The sequence below is a fragment of the Typopeltis vanoorti genome, chromosome 24 (assembly GCF_054136105.1).
Source record: "Typopeltis vanoorti isolate ZY-2024b chromosome 24, IOZ_Tvanoo_1.0, whole genome shotgun sequence".
NCBI classification, from domain to species: Eukaryota; Metazoa; Arthropoda; class Arachnida; order Uropygi; family Thelyphonidae; genus Typopeltis; species Typopeltis vanoorti.
The window spans coordinates 83,319,339-83,337,338 of record NC_143572.1 but is presented as its reverse complement, the minus strand read 5'-3'; the positions used below and the strand labels follow the sequence as shown (position 1 = coordinate 83,337,338).

The 18,000-nt window shown below is 35.2% G+C and overlaps 1 protein-coding gene across 1 annotated transcript in view; it reads left to right on the top strand.

Annotated features, from left to right (window-relative positions):
- LOC150093489 (uncharacterized) overlaps nt 1-18,000 on the top strand; it is a 50,441-nt gene that overhangs the window by 6,288 nt on the left and 26,153 nt on the right. The window lies entirely within an intron of this gene.

The following is an 18,000-nucleotide window of genomic DNA, read 5'->3' as shown; positions in this document are numbered from 1 at the left end:
CGGTTTCCCCTCTTTAAGTGCAGGGTAACGTCTCCAAAAACTTGTACGATCAGCCAGATCACCGAACAATGAGCGACCTGAGTGATCATTAACTCAGCGTTCTCCCCCCCCCCGTGCTAAGCTCGTTCCACCACAAAGCAGAACCATAATCTCTGCTTTGGCCCCACTCAGAGACAGGCAAAACCTTACCCCGAAGCTGAGCCGCTCATATCTCAGGGAATGGATCACCTCTTCTGCACAAAGCACATATGTGAGAGAGCCAAACCTGAAACAGCAATAACCGAGCCTCAGTTAAAACTTCATTGGCTGCAGCACTGCCACAAGCACTTCAGCACAAAAGCGCATCCGTGAAAGCCAGATCCAGAAATAGCAATAGCTGAGCCTCAGTTAAAACTCATTGGCTACAGTCTTGCCACGACCACTTCCACACTATATAAGTAAAGCAGTTTCTGAAAATTAGGCGATCCCCCAGATCACTTTCTACAAGTGACTAAGAGATCATTGAACTCAGCATTGGTTCTACTCATTGACATGCTCGCCCTTCCACTGAGCAGAACCGCTAATATTCCAGGGAAAAGGGTCCATCAACAAGACCCTTCATGGATCATGCTGGAAAACATCTTCCCCAGAGATTCAAAATGCTTTCTCAGGACATATCCCCCGAAATCTAAGCTCCCTCACCGGGAACTGGATTTGGAAAAAACCCAAGAGGGCAAAGCTGATATCCCAGGGAAAGCAACCACTTCCACACAAAAGCGCTTCAGTGGGAGCCAGACCCAAAGGTGATACCAAGATTAAAGTAATGCAGAAGTCATACTTATATGAATTGCCAAAAGGTCTCTCACTTTATTACTAAAATCCTCCGGATTAGAGAAAGATGTTGGAAGTTTTTTGGGTTTTTTTCACTGTATTTTGAACAGTTTTTAATGTGCGCGGAACTTTTCTCGTGTATTTTTAATATATTACTCAAATGCTGCCAATCGTTACAACCGTATTCGTTAGTAAGTTGGGAATTTTGACTACCAAATATTTTGAAATAATAATAGAAAACCGAATTTCGCGATTCTGAATAAACTAAATAACTTCGTAAAAGTTTTTTTCCATTTTGCTAAATTTCGATAATAATAGTATGAATCGGAAAACTTGCTGCCAGATTCATCTTTGGGAAATTCTTTATTAACTACTTGACCCGGGCAATGCTCCAATGAATATTCTCTAACTTTAGTATTTATATGATTCGTCCAAGTACCTGGATCAATTAACATTACAATTTAAAGTAAAATTTGAAGTTTCGTGTTTCGCTAAATCCGAATCCAATAATTCTTCTGCTACAACTTCTGTAGACCAGTCAGGCCAGTTTCATTTTCGCATGTAACATTTGTTTCTTCATACTTATCTTGTGTCCTCTCTTTTCTGTAGTAGAGCTACACAGAGTACTTGCTGCATCAGAACTTTCTGTTCTTCATTTTTTATGTGAAGTTAAAAATTTATTCACTGATCCAGCCAGTTTGTTCAAGTGTACTCGTTGCAATTGTCTTTTCCTGTTTTGTGCACCAGATAACTTCTTTGGCTTTTTTCCCAACATCTAGGGGTTAACACACTTGGTTAGACTTTAAAATAAGAAGAGTGTTAAAAGTTGTCCACCAAAACAAATAATAATTTCTGAAAATTTCCCTTAAACTTATTTTTTAACCCCTTAACCGACTATTATTTTTAAGGTAAATGGCCCAGGACCGACTATTTTTTTTAATACAGAATTTGATTTATCAGATGTTTTGAATAATAAATATGCTTACATTTTAGGTCTTTTTTGAAAATTAACATGTAGAGATATCAGCGACTGATTGATTTTTCAGTGATATTTATTTAATATTTTTTTACATTCCGGTAACTGTTTAATAATTAAGAAATTTCTAGAATATTAAAATTATTTATTAAAGAAATTAGTAAAAGGACCCCAACCCCAATGTTCTTGTTCTGGTCTTTCAACCAGAACAAGAACAAATATATAAATAAATCTCTTTCTTTTTTTTTTTTTTAATTTTTCTTTAATTATTTATTTTCTACACGTCTACCCAACATAAGATAAAAATCTTTTGTTTTCAAAATAAGAAAATTAACTAAAATTAAACAATTTAATTGATTTTCAAACTTAGCAAAAATGTAATAGACGTACTTACTTTATGTGAATAATAATCCAAAATTCAAAAAAAAAAAAAATTTACTAAACAACAATAAATATAATTTATGAAACAAAAGGCAATTGCTTTTGTTTTTAGTGCATTACAGTAACACTGTAATGCACAAAATGAAATGATGCAAAAGACATCAGAAAATTATCAAGAAAGGGCCAATTGCAGTATGTGTAAACAAACTTAGATCATCTAAAGAGTTTTATAGCTCATAAATAACCTACGTTTATTAATTTAATTCGAGCCGCATCAGCCTGACAACCGATAGTCTACCCCGCAAATATACGGGATTTTAGCTATGTCCCTCAGCTGATTAATATGTTTATAATTTATAAACTATTATCTTTAAAATTTTATTTGTCCATCAAAAATCCAAAAATAAGTACACAATTAAAATCAAAGTCAAATATTATCCAAAGTCACTTAAACACAGAATACACAATACACTCAATATATTTCACATTCAAAATTGAAATGACGCTGAAAAAAATGTAAGAAGTGCATATTTGGATAGACGATATTATTAGAATAATAATAATAATAAATAAATAAATAAATAAATAAATAAAAATATATATATTTTATTGCAAATATCTGTTTTATTTGAATTTAGATGTACCTTTAAACAAAAAAAATGATTTATTTTTCATAGAACAAAATTTATAAAGATACTATTCATTTTTACTTAATATAAATAATTTATCATCAATGACAGAAGTGAAATTGCTTATTTCTCTATCTGCTATATTGCTCTCTTTTGTGCGTTTTATAAATCCAGTCTTTAACCAATGATCCATACTTAAGAATTTGAAAGCTAAAAAAATTACCGTATTTACTGTAACTCACACTTTTTCCCCCAAAATTAAAGCTAAAAAATCATGGTGCGAGATTGCGGGGATTTTCGGAAACTAAAATTTTCAGGAAAAAAATGAAAATGGGTGTGACTTACCAAGAAGCTTCTATTCGCTATCACTTCTTCTGTCATCAAGAGCGGTTTCCTTGTGTGCAATCAAAGTTATCTACCCAAATAGGGTCATCTTCTTTCCCATTATATCAAGCAAAAATTACCAGTAATTTTAGACTTGATATACGTAATGAACAATCCTTGACAATTTACTAATGAAAAGTGAAAGATGTACACGATTGTGGGCCAGTAGAGAAAAAATAACTATTAAGAAGTGTATATGAAGTGTATTTTCTGCTCCCTGCAGAAAAAATATATAGAGACTATAAACGTTTAATTCACATCGTATGATACTTTATGGGTTGTTTCCTTAAGTGTCTAATAAGTGGATTCTAAAATGTTTAGTTTTAGTATGTATGACTGTAATGTTTTTATTAATAAAATATAATAAGCACATATTTAACTGTCAATGGGAAATGACGCCTTTTTATTTGGTAAACTAAACGCTGTATTTTTGTAAAATATCTTGTTGCCATAATATATCAACAAGCACCTTTATTAAGCAGTGCTGTGAGGCAGGCTGCCTCTATGCTACACCCTGTTGACAGTACTGGGCAAAGCACAACGTAAGAATGAATTCATGGTCTGTCTTAAACTAACAGTTTCCACTAAAAATGTAATAAACAATCGGGAATATTTATAAAATTTTCGCCGAGTCGATGCTTACTCAGTGAAATAAAATCTGTGGTAATTGATAACGTTTCACTTCAAACAAATTATAATAAAACTTGTGATGTACTAAGTTAAAAATGTTGTTAGATTATTAAGAATTCATAATAATTTGACTGATTTAAAATTTCATTTCATTGCATTAACTATAATTTGTAATTGTGTAATTTATATATTTGATATAATTCAAGAATAATAAAATTTATATATTTTTTAATTATTTCCTGTGGTGAAATGACGCCCCTCACTTCAAGCGCCCTTGTGCGGTGCACAATCTGCACAATCGCATGGTGCAGCCCTGCAGCTAAGATATCCTGTGAAACTGTAAATTTATTTGAGGTAATAGAGGAATTATATAATTAATTTTCAATATCTGTGAGGAGTTGGGCTATAATAATATTCCTTTTTTTAATTTGAAACCACTTTCTGCTACTAGGTGGAAAAGTAGAGTAGAAGCAATAAAGCCACTTAAAAATAATATCAAGGAAATTTACCAAGTTCTTTTTGATATTACGGAAGATGAAACTAAAGATATCGATTCTAGAATTCAGGTAGACAACTTATTTCAAAGATTTATTCGTTTAAATTTATTTGCTTTGTTCATGTTTGGTACAAAATCTTAAGTTTCGTGTTGCAAGCAAAATAATGCAGAATCCGACATTTGATGTAAATTAAATTACAGAAAATTACTGAAAAATTACAGAAAATCTTGATTATATTATACAATAATTAAATACTTGCCAAACATACCAATATTTTCAAAATATTATTAGAACTGCAAAAGAAGTAGCAAACGATCTTAACATTGATCTTGTGATCAATGTTAAGATCGTTTGCTACTTCTGTACAGACTTCTTACGTACCTGTACTACTTCTTACGTTTGTTGAATGTCTGGAGAGCGTCTAATGGATTTATCAATTATATCAATTGAAAATAATATTAGATGCTCTCCAGATATTGTTGACCACAAAATTATTTATTATTTACTACTGCTATGTTATACTGCTAGACATTAAAGATCTTCTTCTTCTTCAGCTTTTTTCACTAACAAGGGTTGCTGTTTATAGTGAGTCTCCTCCACAAACTCCTGTCTTGGGCTGTACCCACATCCAAGTTCTTCATCCTCAAGTCCCCCTCTTCCATCCCCCTCCATCTCTCCTTTGGTCGCCCGTGACTCCTCCTCTCCTGCACATCCATCTGGTTGACCTTTCTTCCCACATACTCTTCCTCCCTCCTCATCACATGACCAAACCATCTCAACGTTGCCTCTTGTATCTTTGCTCCAAAGTTTAATTTTCACCATTCCCCTTACATAGTCATTTCTAAGATGATACTTTCTGGTCACATCGCACATCCACCTAAACATTCTCATTTCTGCTACCTCCACCCAGCTGATGTTATTTTTTCTCAGGTCCACAGTTTACATAGCAGTAGTATGGGTGCCACTTCTGACAAGATCAAGATCAAGATAAGATAAGGAATCGTGACGTGATTGTTTGTTCCGATGATGATCTCATTGTTTGTGTGACGTCATGGGTTTGGAATGTTTGGGATATGTGTGTAGTAGTACTAGGGGCACTTCTGACAAGATCAAGATCAAGAAAAGATAAAGAATCATGATTGATTTTTGATGTCGTCATTGTCTGTGTGACGTCATCAGTTTGGAATGTTTAGAATTTTTCTGGGGACCATCTGTGTGTGTGTGATGTCACATTGTTTTGTTCTCATATGGAATTATGGGTGATGATAGCGATAAGTATTCGTGTCATGATTGGTGAGGCACTTTGAACAAGATAGAGCTACCCCCTATTCATCCTACCCCTATTTTGTTCATAATATCCCACCAATTACGACATGAATCCTTATCATCTAATATATCTCCCTTTTCCATTCAAAACAATAATGTCCCTTATTTACAACTAACAAATCACTTCACTTATTTACAACTAACAAATGATGTCGCTTATCTACATCTGAAAATAGTGACGTCATTTGTTAGTTGTAAATAAGTGACATTATTGTTTTGACTGGAAAAGGGAGATATATTAGTTCATAAGGATTCATGTTGTGATTGGTGGGACACATCTGACAAGATAAGATAAGGAATCATGACGTGAATGTTGTGCTTTTCAGATGAAGATAAGCGATGTAATTTGTTAGTTTTAAATAAGTGACGTTATTGTTTTGAATGGAGAAGGAAGATATTATTAGTGGATAAGGATTCGTGTCGTGATTGGTGGGATATTATGAACAAAATAGGGGTAGGATGAATAAGGGGTAGCGGCGTCAGTGTCTTGGATGTGTATTGTTATGAGTTGTAGATAAGTAAATGGTTTGCATATGTCATTAAGGGTGATGGATAGTGATAAGATTAATTTTGGAATGTTTGGAATTTCGCTGGGGCTCCCCTCTGTCAGGGACATGACGTGGTGTGTTGGGTTCGTGTGTAGTATCGTGGGTAATATTTAGTGATAAGAATCGTGACGTTATTTGTTTGGAAATTTCTGGGGAACATACGTCTCTCTGTGATATCACATGGGGTTTTGGTTTGCCTATGGAATTGTGGGCGATGTTTATGAGATAATATATCTAGGAATTTTCCCAGGGTGACACACGTTCATCATTGTCGTCATGTTTTGTCTTTCTTTGGTTGTCTATAGATGGCTGTACTAATTTTACAATACATTTTGGGGTGTTTCTGTTCTGTTAAAGGGTGGGAATTCTTAGAGTAGAGTCGTGATGGCGGCAGTGATTAGGCTTTTCTGAATAATTTAATTATATGCTAGTGTCCCTCAAATACACACACACACACAACACACACACACACACACACACACACACACACACACACACACACACACACACACACACACACACACACACACACACACACACACACACATTAGACATGAAAAGTTGCTAATGTATCCATGTTGATACTGTAATATGTACTCTATGATTATTTTTATGAATAAAAAACTATTCAGTATTAGAATTATGCTAACCAAAACATACGAGCAGTGATTATTGAAATTACATTTATCAATTTTTATGCTTAAGTTTAAAAAAATTAACTTACATTTCTTTACAGAATGGGAACATCTAGTACTATCTAGGTTTTCTGAATATTCCAAGTTGTTGATTTTTAACGCATATTCACACCACAGAACACAAACACAAGTCTGAAAATGCAGTTCACTTTTCCATTATAGGTTAGATGGGATAACATATATTCACAGTACAAAAACACACAAAACATAGGAGTTGAAAGATATTTCTGTAAATAACCAGAAAAGATAGCTGACACATCGTTTAGATTACCACCCGTTTGGTTCTGTTCGTTTTCTTGGAAATCACTCAATAATTTCCGGTTTTAGTTTTTGGTTCTCTTTTCAGATTATGGAACTATACTTAAATTTAATTAAATCCCACATTGTTTTAAAACCGAATAAGAAACTCAAAGATTGGAATCAGAGAGTTTCATGCCGAATATAGTAAACTATAAAAGTATCGGCGGTTACTAGCGTGAGCTAAAACAAGTATCAACGAGTTGCCCGAGATTGTACTACGTACTCTACTTGCATTAGCTCACGCTAGTAATCGCCGATACTTTTAAAGTTTCCTATATTCGGCATGAAACTCTCTGATTCCAATCTTTGAGTTTCTTATTCGGTTTCAAAACAATGTGCAAATGTTTCAAAATTAATATCCCCTTAATTTGAATAATGTTTATATAGCCAATATGAAGCCTGTTGGCTCTTTATATTTAACTAACTTAATGTTTGCACCCGTTTGACAACTCGTATAGCAGAGTATATAAGTTCTTTTCGCTATACACTTTGGTATCTATTTGGTCTAGCTACTCACTGATGAAGTCTCAAAAAGGCTGAAACCGGTGGTTGGCTATTATGAGTTCGCTCTCTTAAGGTTTTTGCCTTCAGGGAGCAATTTGAGTCTCCGGGGGAAGTGTTCTCCTGCACGGCCCGCTGAGGGGCTTTGTCGGTGAATGCTTTTCTTCGGAATTTGAGCGGTTCTGCTCGGTGTGGGTGGAAGGTCATCAGTGAGTGGAGCCAACGCTGAGATGGACGGTCTTTCGCCCACAATTGAGTGGCCTAGGGATCGTCCGAAATCGGTCTGGGTAGTGACCTCCCACCATAATGTGGGAGGTCACTACCACATTATGGTGGTATCCAACAGACAGCATACATTTTCTAGGAAATGTGTTTTTACATTATGGAAAATACCAAAAATAGCGATCAGAACTTTCCCGACCTTTGCAACGAGTTGCCCGAGATTGTACTACGTACTGAGACTACTTGCATTAGTAACCGCCGATACTTTTATAGTTTTTAATACTATATTCGGCATGAAACTCTCCGATTCCAATCTTTGAGTTTTTTATACCTTTATAGTGATAAATTTTCTGGAATGTACTTTACATATTAGTTAGTTATATTATTTCTATTTCATAACACGTAGATCCATATCACAATTACGGCTGGTGGCACTCAAGAAAGCTGAACTTACGAACACATTCTTAGCTTCCTCGCAAGATAATCTAATCTACTCGATTATGTGCATTAGGTCTGAATTCAAGAAGTAATTTATTCATCATCTCGCATAATATTTATCGAATAACAGAAATATAAATAAATATGATCCTATTGTTTTATTATAATAGTAAACGAAAATTAAGTCATTCTCTCTGTACATTAAAACACAAACGCAATTTTTATTTCATTTGATGTATTATAAATTTCACTTTTGTTATGGAGCACTTGAAAGCGGAATGAAAATTTATTCACGTTTTAGCCACCCAATCACAACACTGACGCGAGGCGTATTTTTACTAGCATCATCGTACGTACTATCTACTTCGTCCACGTGGCTGGTGAGCCACAGGCAACTATCTGCTTTCGGAAGTTATTTCTTGTTGTGCGTCTTCATTTTTTTAGTAAATAATTTTTTTTTTGTCTTAGATAATTGCGTGCTGCTTGTGTTCGTTAAGTTTTGATGAGTGTTTGATTTGATTGTTCCATTATACGGAAACCGACGGCTAATATGCAACCGGAGATATCCATAAGAGTAAGACGTAGTTTGCGTGCGGCGGATACATTTCTCTCCCCCCACCACGACCGTACGTTAACAGTAAGAAATACGGAGAGACTTGAATTACAGGCTTTATTTGTGGGAGCAACACAAAAGCGAAGCCAGGATCACCTGAACATGGTAAGAAGACAGTGCGTCTCATCGGGGAGCCTTCAGGGGTGTCCTCAAGAGGCGTTAAAGTAAGTAGAACAAATTAAATCAGCTAAAGCAAATTAGTTAACACCTTTCTATACCCGTATAGGGAGTAAGCGAGGCGTTTCGGCCTTATCTAACTTAACAAACAAACAAAAAAAAATTTCATATTAGCGTTTTTTAAATGTGGATATGCACTAAATAGATCATAATAATCAGTGAGTCTTTTAATAACATTTAGCAAAAACTGCAAGTTGTTTTCCGCTATGAACAGTATAGTACAGAGATGGCGGAAGCCCTAGATGAGCCGGGCGCTCATCCGGGGCAATCGTTTCAGGGGGCCCCTTACACTACCGACTTTTTTTTTTTTTTTTTTTTTTACGTGCAGGCTGCATTCAATAGACATGGTTCGACAGAGCACTAGCTCTTGTTCTGCCTTATGTGACGTCTCTTATGTTCTTCAGGACGTAAGTCGATGGATTTTTTCGTGTAACCAAAATGAGGTTTATTGCAGTTGCACCAAATTCGGTAAACGCCGGATTATTTCAGGTTGTCATGTTTTTGTTTGGGACTACTGAGAAAGGAATGTAGTTTCTGATGAGGAGTGAAGGAAGTCTGGATGTTGAATTTTTTTAAGAACTTTGGCCGATTTAGACCAAATGGAGCTGATATACGGTACGGATATGTAGCCTTTTTCATTATTTCTGTCTTCAGTAGATAGAAATAATGAAAAATTACTAATTAACTGTTTGTTTCGAATAACCATTTTGCTGTATCTATCTCTTGGATAGTATCTTCTTCACACAGTAGTGAGCGAGCACGTTTGCCTACCGCAGAGATAATAGCAAGTTTTTGAGGCGGATAGTGATGGGACTGTGCGTGGAGATATCTGATGGTGTGAGTTGGTTTTCAGTAAATTGAGATTTTTAATTTCTCAGAAATGCGAGTAAGTCTGACATCCAGGAATGGGAGAGAGCCATCAATCTCCAATTCAACAGCAAATTTGATTTCTGGGTGTTGACTGTTGAGGTAGTCAAGGAAGTTCTCTGGAGTTCAGGATCGTGGCTCCAGATTAAGAAGATGGCATCGATATCTCTATCACAATTTGGGTTTCAAATGAAAGAAGGAGACAACTTTTTCTTCAAAAGATTCCTAATATAGATTAGCTAGTGTGGGCGATAACGGGATACCCATGGCTAAACCAGATTTTTGTTTGTTTATATATATATATATATATATATATATATCACCATTCATCCAGTCTTATGGGACAAATCTGAAAATATCTTTCGCTGCTATGATGAACTAGAAAGAAGAATTGTGGAATCCAAAGAAATCGTCCTCAATCAAATACATCTTAACATCATCCTCGGTTATAATCTCTCAGACTGTCATTGTGCTGCCATTGAACTTTGGTGTTTACGAGATGTTGAACACATCCGCACACACAACTATGAGGAGATACCCAGAACAGCTTCAAATAACAATACGCTGATGACATAATGTACAGATTTTTATTTTTTTCGCAATTTTTGTTGGTTGTTTCACGTGATTATGCATCCGAAGAAGTCTTCTACGAAGAAGAAATTAATCCTGCTTAATTAATCAGTATTTTTTGCTTTTTATCTCTCGGTTTTCGGTCATTTAATCTTTTTAAAAATATGTCTTTCAGCTGAGTAAATCTGTTATGCCACACACACACACACACACACACACACACACACACACACACACACACACACACACACACACACACACACACACACACACACACACACACACACACACACACACACACACACACAGTACCGTACAAAAAATTATTTTTCAGTCAGAATAGCAACTTTGACACTAAAAACTACAACTGTAACGAAAAAATTCAAACGCGGCTGTCCGCAGGGTTCCTGCTGTGGGCCAGGTTTCTGGAACATCCAGTACTACTTACTTTTAAGACTTCCTGTCACTACTGAAACAAAAGTCATAGCCTTCGCCGATGATGCAATAATAATAATTCAGGGACGCGACGGCTTACACTTAGAAGTAACGGCCAACGGAGTACTCTTTAAAATTGCAGAGTGGGCACGCGAGAAGAAAGTGACCTTCAATAGCACCAAGTCTAAAGTGCTCCACATCTCACGAAAAAAATCTAAACCACCTGTAACAGTCTTCCTAAACGGAGAAGATCTCGAGGTAGCCAGTGAGCTAAATTACTCCTAGGTATTTTAGCTCACTGGCTGCCTCGTAGCAATAGACGAAAAATTCATCTTCAATAAGCAAATCTCACATGTTGCCGAAAAAAGCTTACAAATAGTAAACCTCCTAGCTAAGTCGGCAAGGATTAAGTGGGGATTAGGCCAACGAGCGCTGAAAACGATATATACCGGTGCTCTACTACCACTTATATCTTATGCTGCACCTGCCTGGAAACTTACACTAAATTCAAAGATAAACCGACAAAAACTAAACAGAGTTCAACGCCTTATAGCCATATGCATAATTAAAGGATACAGGATCATATCTTTCGAGGCAGCTTGAGTTATTGCAGCTCTATGCAATAACATAATTGATGATCATAGCGTCGAGGAAGCAAGCTGGCTTTATTCTGTCTATTGCTTTGTAGCCCAAGGTATTCTTAGCAAGAGTCTCCGAACCCTTAATTCAAATGCATCTATCTTCCTTCTTTCACTCATTCTCAGGGTCTAACTTTCACATCCATTTTTTTTAATAACGAAACCTGTGGTGCGATCATAATTAAAAGAAACACACGTATTAACCACAGTGAAAATTATTTAATTGTAAATATTTTCACATCCATACAGTACCACTGGGATTATCATTGCTTTCACGATTCTGATTTTTGTTGCGAGACTAATATCTTTATCTTCAAAGATCTTGATTAAATTTCTCATTGCTTTCTTTTTGAGTAATAATATTCTTCTAACTTCTTCAGTGCAATAACCATCTTTCTCAATTCGGGGGAATAGGAGAACAAAATTGCTAACTGCTTCAAAAAAATTCAAAAAGTAACCCAGTAACAAACATTTACATACCTTATACAAAAGCACAAGAAATCAACAAACAATAAAAATTCGAAGGCCAAAAAGACGCTACTACTTCCAAAAATTCGTGGAATATAACGACAACATTAAGCAAACATGGGCTACATTCAATGAATTAGTAACGCGAAAAAAGATAACTTCAGCACAAGGTTTTATTGCAAAAAGATTCGGTCAGGACATAAACCAAGAGGAACTAGCAGAATCATTCAACCATGCTTTCACAAACAACATCACACAACTCAAAAAAGACAAACTACCAACGATCAACAAAAAACTACCAACACAAAGTCAACAACAAACGATGTATTTACCTCCCGTAACAAAACAGGAACTAAAAGAAACAACCTACAACTAAAACAAAAGACCACTCCAGAAATAGACAAAATAACACTCACAGACCTAATAACACACTTTGAACAAATAAATCCAATACTTTTGAAACTCGTGAACATAATATTCGACACAGGCATTATTCCACAACAACTAAAAACTGCAGTAATTATACAAACACGGCAAAAGAAACGATACTCAGAACTACAGACCAATAGCTACCCCACCATTCATCTCAAAAATTCTAGAACACACACCAGACTATAAAACTATTTACAGAAGTAAAACATCATCTCACAAAACCAATACGGCTTTTAGAAAACAAAAAGCGCCATTACTTTATTAGAAGACACCGCCGACACAATAAACAAAGCTCTTGACAAATACAAGTACGCCGTCCTTATACTGCTGGACCTAACCAAAGAATTTGATACACTTGACCATGACATACTACTCACCAAACTATACTCAATAGGTATAAGAGGAACACTGCATACATGGTTCAAGAACTAGCTCTCAAACAGAACATAAGTAACAAAAATAGGTACATGTCACAGTCGGAGTATACAAATAAAACACGGTGTACCTCAAGGTGCCATATTATCACCCTCTCTATTCAAAATATACATTAACAATGTTCATAACATATCCATAAGAAGTCAAATATTTCAATACGCAGATGACACTGCACTACTAGCAATTCACACAGAAATTAACACAGCTCTCTGCAAAGCACAACAAGACCTAAATGAAATCACAACATACTTCCACCAGAACGCAATTCTAATCAACGGCATCAAAACAAAGATGCTGATTATACGCAACCCAAGAATCATACGCCCCGCATCACTCGATACATTGTCACACATACCTCTGCATTAACAACTAAAATACCTGCCAATGTTCCGAAATCAAACCTGTAATACACGCAAAATATCTGTCTGTATATAGATTCTTACCTTAAATGGACAAAACATATAGAATACCTACACACCAAACTCCGGATCATCGCAGCAAAACTTTTCCAAGTTAAATACATTATTCCATCGAACGCACAAAAAAAAAAAACTCGTATATCACGGTATCTGCGAATCCCTGCTCAGATACGGAATAACAGTCTATGCAAATACATCAACCAGCCACCTAACAAAATTAGAAACACTACACAGGAAAATCGTGTCAACAGTGATCTGGACACCTTACACGCAACAACCAATATCCCATAAGCACATGGCGATACTCAGAATTCTGAGCATTAAAAACCTCAAACACTACATGACATTAACAAGGAATGACTTCAACACATCTATCGAAACAACAGAGACACATATCGTATAACACGACCTACAGCAACTCTCTACATCCCCACACCCTTCAACAACCCATACGGTTCTTTTGTGAGATCACATCAGATACTCACGCAACTCAACAACGTACCAAGAAATTTAAAACACATAAAGAACTACAGAACATTAAAAAACGAACTCTGGAAAATATACCAACAAAGTTAAGAAACCATTAACACTAATATACACATCACAATTCACTAGCATCCAATGCCTACATCCCATACATAAACAGCAGCAACAACACAAATAGTGAAGGCTAAATCCCACTCTCTTCATAAAAGCTAACCCAAGCTTCGAAGTAGGTGGGATTGACTTGCCTCACTCATCTACAAGTAATCCTTATAAACAAATGCAGAAATAAATTTGTTTGTATAATAACTCTTTCTCAAACTTTGAAAAAAAAATTATACAAAAAATTCTGTATAATCTTCATCGTTAATATTAGAATAACATGTGTTGTAAAATGCATAATATAAAGGCAAAAATTATTGTTAAGAATTTTAATTGAAATCCAATGTAGAAAGTGCAGCACTTAGTGCTGAGCTCTGTAAAATTACAAGATGCAATGTCACACAAGATGTTTATTGTATGCATAAATATTTTAGCAATCAATAAATTACCATTATTATTTTAAAAAAATATTATTATTATCAGATAAGCTTAACAAATAAGCTTCGACAATGAAAGCTGAAAAATTACATCTCTACCAAGTTCAACCAAAAAAAAAGGAAAATAATAATCCATATATCTAATTTAAGTGCTGTAGTTACAGCACTTAAACATATTAAAAACCAAATTGCAAATATATATGTCATTATTAATTAAATAAACTTCCTAAAAAAAAAAAAAAAAAAATATTACTCGACTGAAGAATCAATAAATTTCCTACAGTAACTATTATTAATAGATTATGCAGGGAAAAAAATCTGTGCGAATTTCATTTAAAAAAAAAAAATTAAATCTGATGTAAATATGTAATCAGATGTGTTGTAAATACGTAATCACAATATGTAATCATAATTTTAATAATAAAAAAGAATTAAATTAAAAAAAAAATGTAATCAATATATGTATGTATCACATGTAATGTAATGTAAGTATCATACATCATCAAGTGTATGTAGTGTATGTAACCATATGTAATGAAATGAATGTATATATATGCATGTAATGTAATGTACCACATGTAATTTAAATATGTAATCATAATTTTAATTAAAAATTATTATTATTATTAAAAGTAGTAGTGGCAGTAGGTAAAGTCGAATCACTTATTTGCAATTACGAAATTTTCGTAATTGCAAATAAATAAAATAAATAAAATTATTATTATTATTATTATTATATTAGTTAGTCATTATACAAATATTCTGCATAATTGTCATTGTTAATATTAGAAGAACATGTGCTGCAAATACATTATACAGAGACAAAAAAGTATTGTTAAAAATTTTAATTGCAAACTAATGTAAACAATTAACCATCTATGCAGCACTTAGTGCTGAATTTTGTAAAATTATAAGTTGGAATGTACTCAAGATGATTACTGTACAGGGTGGCTAAAAATAACTTTCCCTCTTTGGAGGCATCTGTAGCTAAAACCAATAAACGGAATTAGACCAAATTTTATATTGAGACGTTTGAAGGCATGGGGATATGATTTCTGCGAAAAAAAAAAAAGATTTAGTACCAAAAGTTGCCGACAGGAGAAATTTCGGAGCCGAAATTTTGTCATTCTTGCATTGCAGCATAGACGATGTTTGAACACCATAATTTTTATGCAGGATGGAGATGGAGCAGGGCCACACATTGAACATTCAGTACAGCGCCTTTTATGCCAATATTTCAGTAATGAGAGGGTTATTAGCAGTGGTGAGCCATGGAAATTTTAACAAACATCGTCGAGCAAAAAAAAAAAAAAAAAACCTACACCAACGCCATCTGTCGCCGACTGCCACCACTAGTATTTCCAGAGACAATCACAAACATCCATTTCCACGGCAGGATGTTTGTGAACGCTAATGGATATTCGCGGGATGTTTATAAACAAAATATTTTGTTTGTGATAGAAGTTTTTATGATAAACAATCTATAAATACTACATAAATATTATCTAAACACAATAATATTGAAATACGTTATATTTCTCTTTTGTTTTTATACTTCAAGTGATAAATCACGGTACCATTCAAGGGACATTATTATATAGTCCTATTTATTTATATGAGACTACCAAAAGTTGGCAAAACCGCACATTAGATCAATTACACAGCATGGTTATAACACATTAGATCAATTACACTAGGTGGCATGCTTCACAGCATGCCACCTAGTAGCGAAGAAGTAGTTCCCATCCCCTTTATAAAGCTTTGTTACATCCAAATCTAGACTTTCATGCTCAGATGTGGTCAGTGGGTTTCTTTAGGATGTAGAAGTGGTTGAGAGCATTCAATGGTAGTTCCTCTCAAGGTGCTTACAGGTTTTTGGAAGAAACTCCTAAGAGAGAAGCAACAGATCACGGTTGGCAATTCAGTAAGGGTGTAGTTAGTAGAGACGTAAGGTTCAGATTATTGGCTACTAGAATGGCGAATGAGTGGAATCGAATAAGAATCGCCAATTAAATTTAAATCCAATAGAATTTTTTACATCTGCTCCAGAAACGAATGGCCACAAGACATACAGAAGATTAGCGCCGGGTGTGGGCAAGAGGAATAGAAGAAAGGAGGAATCTATTCACATGTTGCTTGAACAACTGAGGTTTTATTCTTTGAGGAAATAGTGGTCGAATTTGTTCCAAAGGACAGAAACAGTTGGAATGAATGAGGAGGCAGTAATGTTGGTTCGGTGAGTGCCAAGAAGGTCTTTAATATTTGTTAGCAATTGTCGTTGTTCTAATGATTTTGAAGTAGGCTGGATATTAGTGTCAATTCAGCAGTGCTTGAAAGAATCTGGATAAGAGGCACAAGACAGAAACTGAACATCTTTGAGAGAAGGTTTGAAGTGGGTATTTAAGAAATGATCACTGATTAGTTAGATTGCCCTTCTCTGGATAGAATCGAACAACTTAGAGAGGGGCTTGGTGTACAACTCCAAATATAGAAGCAATATTCTGTTGCTGTCTGGATTTTGGATATTTATAGAGTGAGGATCTGTGGAGGTCTGAAGTAGTGTCTTTTGCGAAAACATACAAGTATTTTGGAGGATTCAGAAACTATAGTTGAAATGTGGTTGTGCCAGGAAAGATCGGACGTACAAGATCAGTGCAAGAAGAGAAATTCTATCATGCTTGGATATCTCAATATTACCAAAGGCAAAAGGGAAGGAATGGGAGCTCTTTCTTGCGATAGGTTAGACAGAACTGAGTTTATGTGACATTGACACTTACAATGTTGTCCCTGCCCCACTGGGAAAACTATTAGAACCGAGTTCAGATCACTGTTCATGACACTGAGGATTCTAATACTTTAGTACTAGGAGGCTTGCCGAATGAAAAGGAGGAATGGACTGTACTGTCATCTACAGAGCTGTAGATAGCACTGGAAAAGACCAGATCATTTATATATAAAGAGGAAGAGAAAGGCAAAAGAACAGAACCCTTGGGTAATCCTACATTGTTTGGTAACGCTGATGAGTTACCAAACAATGTAGTTACTAAACTATGATATGTAGTGAGCAACCAGCAGGAAAGTTAGTGATCCGGTTGCAGAGTGAGTAAGGCAGACAATAAGATGGATGCTTGTTACGTAGGCTCCTTTGCCAAACCCGATCAAATGGCTTTCAAATGTTGAGAGCAACCTTGTCAGTTTCTACAAATTTTTCTATGGTCTGATTCCAGAGGTGATTGGTGAATGCAAGAAGTTCAGCTGTAGATGGAGAGTAGAGGAATTCATACTATTGGCCAGGATTAGTTGATATGTCTCTAGATGGTACAAAAGTTGCTTGTTGAAAAACTACATTTTTTTCAGAGACAATAGAAGTTAGACTAATTGGATTGCATATCGTTGGTTGGCTTTAATCATTTCTCTTTGGGTTGGGCTGGATGTGAACCTGTTTACATGATGCAAGGTAGATGAGAGCTGAACGGGATGGATTCAAGTGGCAACACAGGATTGGTGTTAGTTCTGAGGCATAATTTTAGCACAATAGGTAGAATAACATCAAGACCAGATCCTTTGTTTTTGTTTAGGTTAATAAG